Here is a 14,594-nt window from a genome sequence, read left to right on the forward strand (position 1 = left end):
AACTCTCATAACTATCTCGGTCCCCAAGATTATGGCTTGGGGAGATTCGCCGAGGAGGCTTCTAGGCACGCCATGTGGCGAATCTTGGGCGTGAGGCATTTGGTTGCCCCATTCTGAGTCATTGGAGTAGGCTATATAAGGCCTTTGATGGAAGTCTCAGGACTTGCACTCGGCCTTTTCCTCATTTATCTCCTTCTCCGGCTGCCATCGCTACCTTGAAAAATTGAAGGGATGGTCTTCAGCAATAACACCGTGGTCGCCCGGCACAATGGGGTGGTCGCGTTGGATGGAGCTTGATCTGAGGAGAGATCAAAAAGCTTCATCAACGGCGTGACGAAGGGCTCCCGTTACTTGACATGCTCCATCTTCGCCTACAGATGCCAGGAAGAACGTCGTCCGGGAGGCCCGGGCTCGTTGGGTCAAGCGAGCCATCTGAGCGGGTGACGATCTAGGATGGGGGTCGTCACGCTGTGGCGAGATATCGGAGGGGGTGATGACCGAGGACGTGGAAGTCGCCGCTGCGGCCGATCTAGAAACTTGTTCAAGCCGATGATTCCCTTTAAATCACTTTGTCTCTCTCTATTTTTGTAAATAGGTCACTTAGGCCTTTTGTATTTAGCCCGGCCTTAGGGTCGGCTATCCGTAATCAGCCCTTGGCCTTTTGGTGAAAATGAAGTGGATTTTCTTCTCCACCTTGGAATCTAACGCCATGTGCTAAGTTTGCCTCTCCTAAGTCTTAGTGCCTGGTTACTAGGACCAGCATCGCATAGCTCAAGGATTAGCTCTATCTTTACTTCACAACTTAACCACCGCAGGGCCGACGAAAGCTTTGTAGATAGACTCCACAATTGCCGAGTTTTTAGGTCCAAGCTTGGACGATTCGTCCCTTAGTAGTAGCCCGGGGAGATTCTTTGGGCTCACGACTGATATAACATCGAGCGTCCCGAACTCAATTCAAGGGACACGGCCATGGCAAATACCCGCGGTCGCGGAAGCACTTGGGCTTGCGATAGACACAACGCGGGGCGTCCCGAGCCGAGCTACAAGGGACGACTTTATAGGTATAGTGGAGAGCTCCCCGCTCAGCTCGAGAGCGCACTTTGTAGGATACTGCGGACAAGGGGAGCTCTTTAGCGACTCCCCATTGACGTCGCAGGGTGCCCCCCACTCACATCGAGGCCGCACTTTGTAGAATGCGGACGGGAGGAGCTCTTCAGCAGCTCTCTATTGACGTCGCAGGGTGCCCCCCACTCAGATCGGGGGCGGACTTTGTAGAATACTGCGGATAGGAGGAGCTCTTCAGCGGCTCCCCGTTGACGTCGCAGGGCGCCCCCCACTCAGATCGGGGGCGCACTTTATAGAATACTGCGGAAGAGGGGAGCTCTTCAGCGGCTTCCCGTTGATATCGCAGGGCGCCCCCCACTCAAATTGAGGGCGCATTTTGTAAAATACTGCAGACGGGGGGAAATCTTCAGCGACTCCCTGTTGACGCACAGGGCGCCTCACACTCAGATCGAAGGTGCACTTTGTAGATAGATCCCACAGTCGCGAAGCCCTTTGGCTCTCAATCGATGTTGCAGGGCGTCCCGAGCCGGGCTCGAGAAACGACTTTGTCGATAAATCCTGCAGTTGCAAAGCCCTTTGGCTCTCGATCGATGCTACAGGGCATCCCGAGCTGGGCTCGAGGGACGACTTTGTCAATAAATCATGCAGTCGCGAGGCTCTTTGGCTCTCGATCGATGCTGCAGGGCATTCCGAGCCAAGCTCGAAGGACGACTTTGTCGATAAATCCTGCAGTCGCGAGGCCCTTTGGCTCTCGATCGATGCTGCATGGCATCTCGAGCTGAACTCGAGGGACGACTTTGTCGATAAATCCTATAGTCGCAAGGCCCTTTGACTCTCGATCAATGCTGCAGGACGTCCCGAGTCGAGCTCGAGGGACGACTTTGTCGATAGATTCTGCAGTTCCGAGCCCCTTTGGCTCTCGATCGATGCTGCAGGGCGTCTCGAGCCAAGCTCGAGGGACAACTTTGTCGATAAATCCTTTAGTCGCGAGGCCTTTTGGCTCTCGATCAATATTGCAGGGCGTCCCGAGCCAAGCTCGAGGAAAGACTTTGTTGATAGATCCTGCAGTCACGAGGCCCTTTGGCTCTCGGTCGATGCTGCAGGGCATCCCGAGACCGGACTCGAGAGACGACTTTGTTGATTCATCAATATATCGCTTGCGCCGCGAGGGCAGCCGGAGTGTGTCGAGCCCATTAGGGAGCTTTGGAAATGCTTTAGAGACATTTCAAAAGATAACTTTATTAATTTAGACATTCTAAAATTTAAAAACTCTGACCTAGAGGGGCTAAGATCCCGTCCGGGGGTTGTAGCATACCTGAACTAATGGGGGCGTAGCCTCGTCCCTACCCCCCGAAGTCAAAGCCCACGAACGTGTGGGATGCGGAGGGGGCAGTATTGAGGGTGCCCGCATCGGAGCGATTATCATCAGGCCCGTTGGATGGCTCCGGGCTCTGTCCGTCGAGCACTATTCTGTCAGCTTGGCCATGGACAAATCGACTCAGTAGGCCTCTGTGGACAATCGCTTCAATCTTATCACGGAGCTGGTAGCAGTCCTCCATGTCATTACCATGGTCTCTGTGGAAGCGGCAGTATCTGTCTGAGCGCTTCTGCAACCCTGACGGTTGCATTTTCGGTGGGGGTCGGAGGTAGTCGTGACTCTCAATTTTCATAAGAATCTCTGTCCGGAAGGACATGAGGGGAGTGTACTCCGCAAAACCAAAGGGAGCGTACCTACCGGACCTCCAGGGAGATCTGCGCCTCAATCGGTGGTGCCCCTTATGGCACTCTGCAACTTGACTTTGGAGCATCTGGACTCGCCGCCCACTTCCTCTACTTTTTTGTCGAGCTCAGCGAAGGATGAGGCTCCTACCGGCTGGAGGTTTTGAACAGCCACAGTAAGAGCTTGGACTTGCTGAGCGAGCAGATAAAACTGTTAGATGTATGCCCTAGAAGCCAATTTGGCTGACACATTGTTGATTCTAGGGACATAATTTTGTACTTGACTATTTATTATTGAATAAATAAAAGGCATCTTTTCATTCATATTGTTTATGTGTCTATGAATCGTCCAAGAAATTAATAAGATGATGATACATATTCTCAAGAGTTGAGAATTTGAGCCATGTATCATTGGTGATTAATTTCTAAATGCTCCTGATCAAAAGATCATCACGAGGACGGTGATCGATCCGATCAGTGCACAGATCACTCTCCTTCTGGATGGACGAGACTTGAGTCCACAGTGTAGGAACACTGAAGTGATAGTGCAGGTGCTTGTTAGAGAACAAGGGTACTGAGCGTGACCAATACAAGAAGTCACTTGGATGTCTATCCACTCGTCAGTGACTTGCTTGATGTTGCAGTAGTGTGACTGGTCCTTTGACCTGCGGTGCTTCGGCTGCTCACAGTGGGGTTATTGTAGTTTGACTGCACACATACATGGTCCCTAGCCATATGGGTCCATGCAGTGTAGATTGGCTGCAGTAAGTTCACTGTAGGAGTAGGGTATGCACCTATATGGAATCTATCGACCTTGATAGATAAGGAGAGATCCTATGTGATTTATAAGACTGAGTTCGTAAGACCTCGGCCGGGGCAGTATACACAGTGGAGAAAGAGTTTCTCACTATCGAACTCGAGACGAATAAATCTTGACATATGACAGACGATGGGGTTTGACGAGTTGTCCATGACCTCCGTCCTGTAGGGATCCACGATAGTAGGACTATATCACATGTTAACTGCACCTAGAGGTTCATCATTCCATTCTGCTGGGTAGCCACTACATGCTGCTAGGTGTCACTGGTGGATGGTGGGACTCATAGGGATTATCTTGATGATCGATAAACCCTAATGAGTTGAGTTGGAATCGTTCCAACCCATTGAAAGGAGTTTTCAATGATATAGTGATAGAGATCACAATATATCTCACTACCAGTCAGAATAGAACCTATGGGGTCACACACACTAGAAGTATTGACCGATCCGATGGTTGAAATCGTGATTAGGAATCACAAGAAATCAATTTGATTGATAAGAAGTTGAAGAAGAAACAAAGGGAATTAATTAATTAGACTTAAACACAAATCCTACTTCGGGAGGGATTCCTAGAGTCCTAATTGGATTAGGGCTGGAAATCCTAGTTGGAGTAGGACTGGAATTCCTACTTGGAATAGGATTCCTACAATCCTAATGAGATTAGGAATTTTGAATTAAAATTGGATTCCTACTTGGAGTAGGATTCCTAGAAATCCTAATTGGATTAGGACTTCGGATTCAAATAGAGTCCTAATTGGATTAGGACTAAAATTAAATACATCCTAATTAGATTAGGATTCCTTAAGTCTAAATTAATTATTAATCTAATGAATCAACATGACTCCTAATTGGATTAGGATTGAAGAGTTCAATTGAGTCATGGTTCATTCAAATCCTAATTGGATTAGGACTAGCATAGATTGAACCCAATTTGGCTAATCCTAATTGGATTGGGATTAAACCATAAGAGAGGCACCCAATCCTCTTTGGAAGAGGATTAGGGCATCACAAGAAGGAGGGTTCACGCCCCTCCTCCTCTCCTTGAGTGCGGCATGAAGAGAAGGGCCGGCGCCCCCCTTCCCTCTTAGGCAATATGTCTAGGGCTCCTAGATTGTAGGAGCCCTAGATGGCTTTATAAGGAGGCATGAGGCCGGCGCCCTAGCCAAGAGCTCTCTTCCTCCTCTTGATGCCGCCACCAGCCCCCTCCTCTCTTGGTTCAGCCGCAAGCAAAGGGAGAGCAAAGTCCAAGCGTTGGCGTCATCCTCTTCCTCCAATCCTTCTTCCAACGCAGGGAAAAGAAAGAAGGCTGCAGAAGCTGTGTTCTTCTTCCTTGAGTCCCTTCTTCTTCTTCCTCCTCTCAAGCACTTTCAAGAGTTGAAAGAAAGAGAGGAGATCAGCCATCAAAAGAAGTCTCTGCAAGGGAGCTAGCACCCCGGGGAGACGAGAAAGCTTTGATCGGTCCTCTGCTTCGTGTGGATACCCGTAGAGGCCGGACGTTTGAACGGCTTCAAGCGAACCCTCTTCCTAAAACCACGAATTCAGATTCGCGGTGATCATCTACCCGCGCAAGGTGAAGATTTGATCTTCCTATTAGTTTTAAAAGGATTTAATTCTTACCTAATTACGAAAGGTCTCGAAACAACGTTCATGAGATGAACGTCGAACTCGTGCATGCCGATTCCGCTGCCATCTGAAAAATTTTGAAATATCAGCGGCATGGGCGGGTTCCCAACAGTGGTATCAGAGCCTAGGCTTCGTAGATTAAGGTAAGAATTAAATATCTAAAGGCATATTAGATCTGAAAATTAAATGATCATGCATGCTGAAAAATTCTGCATGCAGATTTTTTCAGGGGTGCTGATTTTTACATGCTGATTTTTATGTGATAAAAAGATGATTCTAATTGCATTGTTAATGGGATTACAAAGTTTAGAATCATGATTAGCATGATCAGCGACCTATGTCATGATATAATCAGTTAGTTTTCAGATCTGAAATTATAATTGTAGCATACGGTGATGATCATAGGATTCAACCCTTTTTGGTATCAAATGTAATGACCTGCGATGTGATCTGCGATGTCATGTAATTTTTCAGATGCTTGCATGCATCTTATTTGATGTTTTGAGAGGCCTGCGTGCCCCCTAAAAAGAGATGTAAATTATTTTTATTTTTATTTTACATCTGGTTGTATTTCTGTGATGTAATGTACATCAACGATCAAGTCGAAGACGATGCATGAGATGAACAGGGGTCTAAGCGGTTGATGGCGATGGGATCAAGAGTTGATCAAGGATCGAATCAAGGAAGCTTGGATCCAATTCAAGAGTTGAAGACCACTTGATCGATTGATGTGCATGTGCTTGTAATACGACCTAATTAGAATCCATGATCATCACCTAGTTAAAGTTTAGCTTTAATTTGATGCCGCGATTATAACTGCCTGCAATGCGCCGTTTGCATGTGATGTGAATGAGAGTCGGGTAGATAGGTCTACATGTGATGTAGCAAACCCAATTGAGACCTAAATTAAAACCTCCTCAATCAAGTCGAGAGTGAACCGACATGAGCAAGTCATATTAGATTAATTGATCTAATTGGTGTCTAGGAAAGCATGAAAGGTGGTTACTTAATTAGGACCTTACTCTCTGAGTAAGGGGAGCCTCCCACCTGCTTACCTGGCCAATTGTTCGATTACCTCTTATGAAAGGCTCAAGTTGCAAACACTAAGACCTGATTAACCAATATTAAGTCAATAGGTCTTCCACTGTAGTAGAGCTGCTAAGGCCTTTCTGATGTTGACTTGTCTCGGCTGGATACAGTGGTCAAGTTGCATTGGGGGGCTGGACCTCTCTATAGACATGAGATGTTGTAGGGTAAAGGTGGGGTTGGGCACCAATAACTGTTAGGTGAGGACCCAATGACGACTTTATTCCTACAGTTATACGGTGGGTCTGACTTAACTAAGAAATGGGACCAATAACTGTTAGGTGAGGTCTTCATGGCTTAGAGACCAAGTTGCACTGCAACATGCTTGAGAAGCATTGTACAAGAGTTGTACACTCATCCATCTATGTGTCACCAATAACTGTTAGGTGAGGTGGCATGTGAATTGGTGGGACCGCAATACCCACTAGAAACCCTAGTCGTGTGGGATTTCCGTTTTCCTACCAGGGGAGTGTGAGGAATTCGAGAAAATAGTGGGAGTCACATTTGTTCTAAAAGACCTTAGGACAGATTAGGATCAAGTACAAGAGTCTAACTAGAATCTTTACTCTCTGCAGATACAATGTCGGCTTCAAACCCTTTGACCCGTATTCTTGAGACCAACCGACTGACCGGAACCAATTACAAGGACTGGCTTAGAAATCTCAAAATAGTTTTGGACTGTGAGAAGATAGGCTATATACTCGATTCAGATATCCCCACATTACCAGCACGTCCCACTGATGTTCAGCGTGAGATGCATAAAAAGTGGTTGGACGATGACATTAGAGTAAAATGCTATATGATGGCATCTATGTCTAATGAACTCCAATGCCAGCATGAAAATATAAAGACTGCTAGGGACATACTGGCACACCTACAAGAGTTGTATGGTGAGCAGAGTCGCACAGCTCGTTTTGAAGTGTCCAAGAGGCTTTTCAAAGCGAAGATGCGCGAAGGGCAGTCTGTCCATGATCACGGTCTGACCATGATCAAGGACCTAGAGGAGCTTGAGAAGCTCGGTATGGACATGCACAAGGAATTGCAAGTGGATTTGATCCTACAGTCACTTCCTGATTCATTTGGTCAGTTTATAGTAAACTACCACATGAATAAGATTGAATGCACTAAGACTGAACTAATCAACATGTTGGTAACTGCTGAGGGAGCCTTGAAAGGTTCAAGGGGCAATGTCCTCGCTGCTGAGTTGACTTCTGGTTCCAAGAGAAAGTCTACTTGGAAGAAAAAGAAGCCTGCAAAGAAGCAGAAGAAAGACAAGAAGCCAAAGAAGGAAGTTCAAAAGAAAAAGGCTAACGACAAAGGAAAATGTTTCCACTGCAATGTCGAAGGCCACTGGAAGAGAAACTGTCCTTCATACCTCGAGAGCCTAAAGAACAAGAAAGGTGACACACCTTCAGAAGGTATAGACTTGCTCATTATTGAAACTAATCTAACGGTTTCTTCTACTTCTAGTTGGGTTATAGATTCTGGTTCTAGTGCTCATTTGTGCACTACCATGCAGGGTCTAAAGGAAAGTAGAAGGCTGGCGGAAGGTGCGGTAACCCTTCGGGTTGGCAACGGGGCAAAAGTTGCTGCTGTGGCTGTGGGCACCTACCATCTGCGACTACCGTCTGGATTTAGTTTAATACTTAGAGACTGTTATTATGTACCTGTTGCTAGCAGAAATTTGATTTCTGTTTCATGTCTAGCACAGGAAGGTCATGTTTTTACATTTGACAAAGACTGCTGTTCTATTTATTTAAGAAATAAAATAGTCGCACGTGGTTTTATGATTGACAGTCTCTACCATTTACATATGGATGTATCTGTGAATGTTACCGAGCAAGATGTGAGTGCCAAAGGATCCAAAAGATCCAGAGATGAGATAAACCAAAGATATTTGTGGCACCTCAGACTTGGCCATATTGGAGAAGATAGAATGAACAAAATGGATAAAGATGGGCTCTTAGGCTCATTGACTTCCGAGTCATATCCAGTTTGCGAGTCCTGTCTTCAAGGAAAGATGGCTAGACTACCCTTTGTAGGACATGGGGAGAAGACCACTGAAATACTTACCCTAGTACATACAGATGTATGTGGCCCATTCGATGTGCTAGCCAGGGGACGTTATTCTTACTTCATTACCTTTACCGATGATTATTCACGGTATGGGTATGTGTATCTTATGAGACACAAGTCTGAATCCTTTAAAAAGTTCAAAGAGTTCAAGAATGAAGTAGAAAAACAAACTGGAAAACCTCTTAAGGCTCTTCGATCAGATCGGGGAGGAGAATACCTTAGTGGGGAATTCCGGGACTATCTCAAAGAAAACGGCATAGTCTCACAATGGACACCTCCGGGTACACCTCAACTCAACGGGGTGTCAGAGAGGAGAAATCGGACCCTATTGGATATGGTCAGGTCCATGATGAGCTTCACTGATTTACCTATGTTCCTTTGGGGAGATGCCTTACTCACAGCGATTTATTTATTGAATAGAGTTCCCTCTAAATCCGTTCCTACCACACCGTATGAGATATGGCATGGTAAGAAACCAAGTCTGGGTCATCTCAAGATTTGGGGGTGTCCGGCCCACGTCAAGCGACTACAGGCAGACAAGTTAGAGGCTAGGACCATAAGTGCTCGTTTTATAGGATATCCTAAAGAGTCATTAGGATACAATTTTTACGTCTCAGAGGATCACAATGTGTTTGTGAGCCGTCATGCCATCTTCTTGGAAAATCAGTTTATCCTTGATAGAGGCAGTGGGAGGAAAATTGAGCTTGAAGAGAAAGTCTCTGAAAAGCAACGAGTCATGGATCCTATAGAACCCATTCATACAGAGCCAGTACACGATGTCCCTCAACCACCTCGTAGATCTAGTAGGGTCTCCCATCCTCCCGATAGATACTTAGGTATACTTGAAGAGGATACTGAGGAAATGTTCCTAGTGGGAGATAGGGATCACATACAGGATCCCAAAACCTACAACGAGGCGATATCTGATATCGATTCCGAGAAATGGCTGGAAGCTATGAAGTCAGAGATAGACTCCATGCATTCCAACCAAGTCTGGACCTTAGTAGATCCACCAGAAGGTATTGTACCTATTGGATGCAAATGGATCTACAAAAGGAAGATAGGTTCGGATGGAGAGGTAGAGACCTATAAGGCAAGGCTTGTGGCGAAAGGGTATAGTCAGCGCGAAGGCATTGACTATCAGGAGACCTTTTCACCTGTAGCCATGCTAAAATCCATCCGAACATTGCTTGCCATTGCAGCATTTCATGATTATGAAATCTGGCAGATGGATGTGAAAACTGCTTTCCTGAATGGATATCTTGATGAAGATATCTATATGGAACAGCCTTTGGGTTTCACTTCCAGTGATAGAGATCACAAGGTCTGCAAGCTGCAAAGGTCCATCTATGGACTAAAGCAAGCCTCTCGGAGTTGGAACACTCGTTTCGATGATACAATCAAAACGTTTGATTTCATCAAAAATGAGGAGGAACCATGTGTTTATAAAAAGGTTAGTGGGAGTGCTGTCGCTTTTCTCGTACTGTACGTAGATGACATTCTCCTGATTGGGAATGATATTCCCATGCTAACCTCGGTCAAGGTCTGGTTGTCAAAAGAATTCTCCATGAAAGACCTTGGGGAAGCATCCTATATCTTGGGAATAAAGGTCTATAGAGATAGATCTAAAAGGATGCTTGGCCTGTCACAGAAAATGTACATAGAGGAGGTGCTGAAGAGGTTCAGCATGGAAAACTCCAAGAGGGGTCTCTTACCCCTAAGGCATGGAATTCATCTCTCCAAGAAGATGTGCCCCAACACACCTGAGGAGATTCAACGCATGAGCAAGATTCCTTATGCATCGGCAATAGGAAGCCTCATGTATGCCATGCTATGTACACGACCTGATATAGCTCTTGCTGTGAGTGTCACAAGCAGATATCAGTCGAATCCAGGTGAAGAACACTGGACAGCTGTGAAGAATATTCTTAAGTACTTGAGAAGAACTAAAGATTTATTCTTGGTTTTTGGAGGATCATCAGAGTTAAAGGTAGAAGGGTACACAGATTCAGACTTCATGACTGATGTCGATGACAGGAAGTCAACATCTGGATACGTGTTCTTGTGCAATGGTGGTACGGTGAATTGGAAGAGTTCTAAACAACCGATCATTGCTGATTCGACTATGGAAGCCGAATACATCGCCGCCTCTGAAGCTGCTAAGGAAGGCTTCTGGTTCAAGAAATTCATTGCAGAGCTGGATGTGATGACATCAGATGCCATAACACTCTACTGCGATAACAATGGCGCCATAGCCCTTGCTAAGGAGCCAAGGTCTCATCAGAAGTCTAAGCATATAGAGCGGCGCTTTCACCTCATACGCGACTATGTGGAGAAGAAATATGTAGAGGTGCAGAGAGTAGACTCCGCGGATAACGTGGCAGACCCTTTCACTAAGCAGCTGAGTCAGCAAAAGACTGAAGCCCACCTTGAGAAGATGGGCCTAAGATATATGACCAATTGGCTTTAGTGCAAGTGGGAGATTGTTAGATGTATGCCCTAGAAGCCAATTTGGCTGATACATTGTTGATTCTAGGGACATAATTTTGTACTTGACTATTTATTATTGAATAAATAAAAGGCATCTTTTCATTCATATTGTTTATGTGTCTATGAATCGTCCAAGAAATTAATAAGATGATGATACATATTCTCAAGAGTTGAGAATTTGAGCCATGTATCATTGGTGATTAATTTCTAAATGCTCCTGATCAAAGGATCATCACGAGGACGGTGATCGATCCGATCAGTGCACAGATCACTCTCCTTCTGGATGGACGAGACTTGAGTCCACAGTGTAGGAACACTGAAGTGATAGTGCAGGTGCTTGTTAGAGAACAAGGGTACTGAGCGTGACCAATACAAGAAGTCACTTGGATGTCTATCCACTCGTCAGTGACTTGCTTGATGTTGCAGTAGTGTGACTGGTCCTTTGACCTGCGGTGCTTCGGCTGCTCACAGTGGGGTTATTGTAGTTTGACTGCACACATACATGGTCCCTAGCCATATGGGTCCATGCAGTGTAGATTGGCTGCAGTAAGTTCACTGTAGGAGTAGGGTATGCACCTATATGGAATCTATCGACCTTGATAGATAAGGAGAGATCCTATGTGATTTATAAGACTGAGTTCGTAAGACCTCGGCCGGGGCAGTATACACAGTGGAGAAAGAGTTTCTCACTATCGAACTCGAGACGAATAAATCTTGACATATGACAGACGATGGGGTTTGACGAGTTGTCCATGACCTCCGTCCTGTAGGGATCCACGATAGTAGGACTATATCACATGTTAACTGCACCTAGAGGTTCATCATTCCATTCTGCTGGGTAGCCACTACATGCTGCTAGGTGTCACTGGTGGATGGTGGGACTCATAGGGATTATCTTGATGATCGATAAACCCTAATGAGTTGAGTTGGAATCGTTCCAACCCATTGAAAGGAGTTTTCAATGATATAGTGATAGAGATCACAATATATCTCACTACCAGTCAGAATAGAACCTATGGGGTCACACACACTAGAAGTATTGACCGATCCGATGGTTGAAATCGTGATTAGGAATCACAAGAAATCAATTTGATTGATAAGAAGTTGAAGAAGAAACAAAGGGAATTAATTAATTAGACTTAAACACAAATCCTACTTCGGGAGGGATTCCTAGAGTCCTAATTGGATTAGGGCTGGGAATCCTAGTTGGAGTAGGACTGGAATTCCTACTTGGAATAGGATTCCTACAATCCTAATGAGATTAGGAATTTTGAATTAAAATTGGATTCCTACTTGGAGTAGGATTCCTAGAAATCCTAATTGGATTAGGACTTCGGATTCAAATAGAGTCCTAATTGGATTAGGACTAAAATTAAATACATCCTAATTAGATTAGGATTCCTTAAGTCTAAATTAATTATTAATCTAATGAATCAACATGACTCCTAATTGGATTAGGATTGAAGAGTTCAATTGAGTCATGGTTCATTCAAATCCTAATTGGATTAGGACTAGCATAGATTGAACCCAATTTGGCTAATCCTAATTGGATTGGGATTAAACCATAAGAGAGGCACCCAATCCTCTTTGGAAGAGGATTAGGGCATCACAAGAAGGAGGGTTCACGCCCCTCCTCCTCTCCTTGAGTGCGGCATGAAGAGAAGGGCCGGCGCCCCCCTTCCCTCTTAGGCAATATGTCTAGGGCTCCTAGATTGTAGGAGCCCTAGATGGCTTTATAAGGAGGCATGAGGCCGGCGCCCTAGCCAAGAGCTCTCTTCCTCCTCTTGATGCCGCCACCAGCCCCCTCCTCTCTTGGTTCAGCCGCAAGCAAAGGGAGAGCAAAGTCCAAGCGTTGGCGTCATCCTCTTCCTCCAATCCTTCTTCCAACGCAGGGAAAAGAAAGAAGGCTGCAGAAGCTGTGTTCTTCTTCCTTGAGTCCCTTCTTCTTCTTCCTCCTCTCAAGCACTTTCAAGAGTTGAAAGAAAGAGAGGAGATCAGCCATCAAAAGAAGTCTCTGCAAGGGAGCTAGCACCCCGGGGAGACGAGAAAGCTTTGATCGGTCCTCTGCTTCGTGTGGATACCCGTAGAGGCCGGACGTTTGAACGGCTTCAAGCGAACCCTCTTCCTAAAACCACGAATTCAGATTCGCGGTGATCATCTACCCGCGCAAGGTGAAGATTTGATCTTCCTATTAGTTTTAAAAGGATTTAATTCTTACCTAATTACGAAAGGTCTCGAAACAACGTTCATGAGATGAACGTCGAACTCGTGCATGCCGATTCCGCTGCCATCTGAAAAATTTTGAAATATCAGCGGCATGGGCGGGTTCCCAACAAAAACTGCTTTGGCTGGACCTGAGGGGTCCGGTCCGCTGGTGTGGGCGCTGCAGAGGGTGGATTTTGAAGTGAGTAGTCGGGTGATGAGACCCGGCTGCTTGACGCGTTCGGAGCTCCATTACTCTTTAGCCTCATGATCACGACTCAAGCCCTTCCTCTAGCGCCAAAAATGTTGTGGTTCAAATCTGGCCCGAGGGTGACCACGCCGAAGGAGTCGGAGGAGCTGCCGGAGCACGGAGGAAGACAAGGGGAGCCATCTCCTGCGACAGACCGGGGTACCAGCACAAAGCCTTACCAGTGTTTCCGATGAGGGCCCTCCGACGATCAAGTAAGAGTAGAGCTTAGAAGGTCCAGTCAAAAGTCTCCTCAATATTACCTGCCGGAGAGTTTTATAGTCCCGGTAGAGGTACTCAAGTAGCGGAGGCATGGCCCGTTTCCATCATGAGGAGGAGTGGCACGCGGTGGAGTCCGTTCTTGAAAACGGTAAGGCGTTGACAGTAACAGGATATGGCCGGAGTAGCATGGCGCCGTTCTTGGACTGCCGTAGGCCAGCTAGCAAAGCGTGGTGTAGTGGTGTTGCGATGTATGGCCACGTAGAAAGGCGTGGGCACTCATATGGGTGCTGCCATCGGCAAAACCGAACTCGTTGAGAGGTCGCATCATGCATTTGGCAATGCTAGCTTGACGGGTGCCGAGGTGTGTCCAGCGAAGTGCTTAGAGCTCAGGGGTCGGGGCGTGTAATAGAAGGGGGTGCCCCGAGCTTGGCCGGGGCGCATCAGCGGACAAGGAGAGCGCCCCGAGCTTGTCAGAGCGCTTTGGCAAATATTTGAGGCTAGAAGAGCTTTCGGCGAAACTCGAGGTCGGGCTGATTCTAGGCCGGACTGAAAACTCGTCTAGTCAACCCAAAATTGGGTAGCTCTTTTGTTATGGACTGGACTATCCATTTTATCCTCCATCAAGTCTAAACCCAGATTTTTAGGGGGCACGACAGCACAACCAAATTTCAAACAGCAAGGTCAACTAAAACGATCGTGGAGTAGCAGGCGCACAACACGAGAGGCTTTAGACATGACGATGAACAGGTCACTCAGCTGTCAAAAATATTAACTTACATGACAATAAATCTAGTTATTCTATTGAATTAAAGCATATAGATAATACAAGCTCAGCACAGGGTTTAATGTCTCTCCCCTTGTGGCTACAGTTGCTCGAACCATTGGTCTAGGCCCACTCCTTTCATTGCCATCCTGCTTGGCCAAGCCCTAACATAATGCATTAATACGTGCATTCGTAGAAAGCCCTACTAGCCGATCTTATTGCCTTAGCCCTCTTAATCACATCTGATAAAGTGACGTAATTGGTAGTCCAACCTCCCTGATC

Source organism: Phoenix dactylifera, chromosome 1, assembly GCF_051530095.1.
Source record: "Phoenix dactylifera cultivar Ajwa chromosome 1, Ajwa_hap1_PhDact_Kaust_v1.1, whole genome shotgun sequence".
Classification (NCBI taxonomy): domain Eukaryota; kingdom Viridiplantae; phylum Streptophyta; class Magnoliopsida; order Arecales; family Arecaceae; genus Phoenix; species Phoenix dactylifera.